At 34.1% G+C, this 5,575-nt stretch overlaps 1 pseudogene; it reads left to right on the forward strand.

Moving 5' to 3' along the window:
• The first annotated feature begins 2,927 nt into the window (after positions 1 to 2,927).
• Positions 2,928 to 5,306, forward strand: LOC112914584 (calcium/calmodulin-dependent protein kinase type II subunit gamma-like; annotated as a pseudogene).
• Positions 5,307 to 5,575: the final 269 nt, after the last annotated feature.

Raw genomic sequence — 5,575 nt, forward strand, 5'->3', positions numbered from 1 at the left:
AAACCATTCCGTCAAAAACAGTTCCTATTCTATACATTAAAAACAATGTAAGAACATTAGGGGAAAGTAGTGATATTAATTATACCATTCTTGTAAAATTAGATCTAGCAAACATATAATTAATATGATTCAAATGTTAGGACTAGGACATTAACTAATGCTTAGAGCACAAACTAAAAAACTATTGACTAATGTTTTCCTTAAAAACATAACATGTTCATCACTTGGGCTATGGAGCTGGGATTGTATTTTCATAATTTTTTGGGTCTCTTAATATTTTTTAGAAAACTAGAAAAAAATCACTTGCAAGCATAGGAAAAATAATTTAATTACTAAAATTATTTTTATGCATATGGTTATTTATTAATTTAATATTTCTCACTTAGACTAGAGATAACTATAAAAAATTCTTGTGTTAAATATACAGCTGCATTTAATTCTTAATGTTTTATATTTATGCAAATATAATTAATACAATTAAATAAGCCAATGATACACAATAATTCTTAGCATTCTAGAATATTTATAGTTTTCATCAAATTAGTAATTATTTCAATGGCTTTACTCTAGTAAGAAATATTCTAAATAGTAGAAGTTTTAAAAAGCTTGATACTCAAGGAAAAATATGTGTTCTGAGGAAATTAGGAGTGGAAAAAGCAAATGAATAGAATTAGAAAAATTTTACATCTAAGGTATCATATATAGCTTGTTCAAAAGCTGGTAACAGAGGGGTTTTACTATGAAATATATTCTCAGATTTTTTTGTATATTCTCAGATTTTTAATTTACTACTTTTGAGAAAAACTTTACTAATAAATATCAGGGACAAATTACCCCAAACTATTAGGTAATCATTTACTTTTTCTCCTGGAAAAGAACATATTTATATTTAAGTTAAATAATGATAATTTCCTCAAGAATAAAATCAACATAGATATTTATTTTTTAAATTTTCAATTAATTTATTTTTTAAGTTGGCTCCACATCCATTACAAAGCTCAAAGTTATCACCCTGAGATCAAGAGTCACATGCTCTGCTGACTGAACCAGCCTGATGCCCCACACTACAGATATTTATAGTCACATGATCTACATAGAAGTTATTTCCTTTTTATTTCAATGATATATTATTATTTATTAATAATAATATATTATATATTATTATATATTATATTATATATTTATATTATTATATATTATTATATTTATATTATTATAATATATATTATATATATTAATATATATTATATATTATTATATTTATATTATTTATATATATTATTATATTTATATATTTATATTGTATATATATTATATATAATAATATATTATATATAATATATTATATATAATATATTATTATTCAATGATATATTATATATTTCAATGATATATTACTAATATTTTATCATACATTTATATTTGCAAAATTTCTTAAATGGATCTTTTACATCACCTTTTTTTTTAAATTTTATTTATTTTTTTTTATTTATTTATGATAGTCACAGAGAGAGAGAGAGGCAGAGACACAGGCGGAGGGAGAAGCAGGCTCCATGCACCGGGAGCCTGATATGGGATTCGATCCCGGGTCTCCAGGATCGCGCCCCCGGCCAAAGGCAGGCGCCAAACCGCTGCGCCACCCAGGGATCCCAACATCACCTTATTATTAGTCATTACTTCCTGTAATATGTGAAATAACTTATTTATAGGATATCATGAACTTGTTAGGTATGGGAAACTTTGTATTTTAAAATTTAAAATATCCATAAATGTACATGCAGGCAACCTATATTAATATTAAAATAATTTGGGACACCAGGTGGCTCAGCGGTTGGGCGTCTGCCTTCAGCTCAGGTTGTGATTCCAAGATCCAGGATTGAGTCCCACCTCCTTCTCCTTCAGCCTATGTCTCTGCCTCTCTCTCTCTCTCTGTGTCTCTCATGAATAAATAAGTAAATCTTTAAAAAAATATTAAAATAATTATAATGCTTATATTTTACACACTCTTACTTTTCTGAAACCTTACACATATGCATTTCATTTAACAAGGATTAAAATGCGTAATTTGTTTGTCCAGGACATTTAATACACAGTTTGTACACGTAAAAAAGAAACTATATAAAAACTAATTATGTGATTTTTATATTGACTAATGTTAGTGCTTTAATTTCTTTTTTTTTTCTTTAGTGCTTTAATTTCAATGTAAGAGCACTTTGTATGAATCAACTGCCTTGTCTTCATCTGTTCTGTTTCTTCTTGGATTCTAAGAGTTCAATCTTCTTCTCTTATGCCTTGGGAAGTACCTAAAGTGCTTCCTTCTTAGCCAGTGTAAGCAACCCAGAATTTCCAATAGGACAATATTCAAACAGTTGAAATAAAACAGAATGCTTCATAGACTTTCTTACAAAATCAGCAATGACAACAAAAGAATGATGCGTATGATTTCCATGAATATAATAGAACTTAAAGTGTTAGTAAAAATCTTTTCACATGATTGCACTGAAATAAGGTATTTTTTGTTTGGTTGAGAGGAAAAAAATACATTGGTTTTATTCACTGGCACTCATGCAGTTCACATCCATGGAGGACTTTTACTCCTTACTTGATAGAGAATGAATGAGATTGTGTTATATTAATAAGAGAATGACAAGCCTCTCTTCTGCATATCTACTATTAAAACACTGTTCTCACCATTGAGTGATATAATTCAACAGACCTTGATATTTGCCTTTTCTAAATAAACTATCACATGTAATTCTATTATTTCTTAAATTATTAATGGATAATAGTTATAGAAATTATCAATTTCTTCCATTTGAATTAAATGTCATTGGTGTAACTCAAAGATTGGCTCTGTAAATACCCTAAGACTGCTAAGAGAGAAGGTATGCTTACATTCATTCAATTTCTTTAATCTTGATACTAGTATGGGCAAAGAATACACCATTTTTCAAGTCCATGTTAAAGCAAAGGTAAGAACTGAGAGAAGTTTTCTAATTGATTAGTTCATAAATTTTACACTCTGCATGAATTATTCATGTTTTCAACTTCTCATCTTGTTTTTCATGCTATTCAGTGTTTTGTCTTTTTTTTTTTTTTATCTGCTCTCTGTCTAAGGAGACCAAACTGAACAAACAGCATCATTGGAGCAGCCATGTTTAGTGGTTTGCTGTTTTTGTTTTTTGTTTTTTTCACAACAGAAAGTCATTTCAACCCATCCATGTGGAGAGAAGATGGAAGAAATCTCCCCAAACTCAGATTTGAGAGATAGTTGGATCTGTGGAAAAGATAAGAACTAACAGGAGCTATAACATACACTCTTGCTATTCTCAGAACTTTGGCAAGATAGAAAAAAAAAAAGTACAGAAATACCCTGATCTGTTTATTTGGCCTTCAGGTTTCTTGCTAGAACCTACTGCTGGCAAGTAGATACAAGAATGCCAACATGAAGCTGGCTGATTGTGGTCTAGACATTGTAGTTTTCTTTGTTTTTGTTTTTGTTTTTCCCAGTTCTGGTATTTTTATTTTAGGAAACACACTGAATCAAACAGGTTAGAGCTACTGCTTCCTTGTTCTGGGTATTTCTATCCTCCATTTCAAAAAACATACAGTCAAATCTATCTTCGTCCATTCTGTGAATGAAGTAATAACCAAACATGATCACTGGTTACTTCAAAAGAACCATTTAGGCAAAATCCAAAAATTTTAGTCCTGTTTCTACTTTATGCCCCCTTTGCTTGACTTGATATGTTATACTTTATTTCTTCTCCTATGTAGAGCCTTTCAGTAGCCATCAATCTGAAGAATTCCTTCTGCTGCCACCTACCAGTTTATCTCTCTGCTGCAAGCAGGCTGGGCTGTGCCTGAATCCAAACCACTGCATTTACCATTCATTATACAGCTGCATTATTGGGGGAAGGCGAGTTCAGAAGGGCACTGACCCCGAAAGTTCTCAACACTTCTCACTCATCATCAGGAAGGGGGAAGAAGGAAAGTTCTTTTCTTTAGTTTGCTTGTTTTTGTTTTTTTTTGGCTCCTGAAAAGGGTTTTGCATTGGCCTCACAGACACAGAAGGAGCCATCATCTTTCATCAAAAGGTCAATGCCACACACATCCATCCCCAGGATATTAGACATCTGGATACCTAGCTGCTTTCCTTGTTCACTCAATGAGCACATCATCCCCACACCACCTAGTGAGCAGTTGCTTTGCTTCCTTCCATCTGTTGAACAACATAACATGGTGCCAACTACACGGCCTCCCACAACAATGAAACACACATCCCTGCTGTAAGAAGAACAGCAGGCTTGGTTTAATTTTGATGGCATCCCTGGTTATTTGTCCCTTGAGGCCTTGAGGAAAAATCCCTGTGGAAAACCTGTGGTTAACCGGGCCTGTGGAGTCATCTTGTATATCCTTCTGTTGGGAAATTCTCCTTTCTTGGATGAAGATCAGCACAAGCTATATCAACAGATCCAGGCTGGAGTGTATGATTTCTCATCACGAGAGCAGGACACAGTGACTCCTGTAGCAAGAACATGATTAACCAGAACTGACCATAAAACCCCACAAAATGCATCACACCACAACAGGCTCTCAAGTAGCCATGGGGATGCAAAAGATTCCCCAGTGGCCTCAATGATGCATCATCAAGAGCCTGTAGAGTGTTTGTGCAAGTTCAATGTCTTGAAAAAACTGAAGAGTGTCATGCTCATGACAATGCTTTTCTCTAGGAACGTTTCAGCTGACAAAAGCATAGAATTAGAAGTCAAATGGTGGTGTAAAGTACCAGAAACCACCATGCTGTATACAGTTTACGGATGGCATCAAGAGCTCCATAGAAAGCTGCACTGCCACCATAAAAGATGAGGACATCAGAGGGCACAAACAGGAGGTCACTAAGATCATTGAACAACAGATAGAGGTTGTTAACAATGGGGTCCTTGAGACCTACAGGAAGATTAGTGATTTAATCCTTACATTTTTTTTTGAGCCCCAAGCCCAGTATAATCTCGCAGAGATGGACTTCCATAAGTCTTACTTGGAGAATCTCTTACCTCAAAGCAACAAGCCCATTCACACTGCCATCTTGAACCCACACATCTACCTCATTTATGGATGCAGCTTGCAACCCCTATATCCACCTCACCTGTACCTCGATGTGCAGGGTCAGCCTCTCACCAGCCAATTGGGAGACCACAGTCTGGCAATCTTGGGATGGTACATGGCTCAGTGTCCTCTATCACCACTACAGTGAGCTGAGGCACAGAGGCATTAGGAGATGCCAGCCAGCCAGAGATCACTGAGCCTTTGCAGCCACTGCTTCTGGAGGACCTGAGTGACAGAGGCACAAACCATTTGAGGCTTAAAACCAATTACAAAGTAGTGGCAGTCAAGGCATGCTTTTGTATGCAACCTTCCCATCTGCCCTTTTTGTCTATATCTGTTCTACTGAGGTATTTTTTATAGTTAAGGTGAAAAAAGGGAAAAAAATATTGTTTAAAAAATGGAATTCATATGGTAGTTATATTTTTAATTTTTTGAGGAACCTCCATCCTGATTTCCATAATGGCTG

The sequence above is a fragment of the Vulpes vulpes genome, chromosome 5 (genome assembly GCF_048418805.1).
Source record: "Vulpes vulpes isolate BD-2025 chromosome 5, VulVul3, whole genome shotgun sequence".
In the NCBI taxonomy this organism is placed as follows: Eukaryota; Metazoa; Chordata; class Mammalia; order Carnivora; family Canidae; genus Vulpes; species Vulpes vulpes.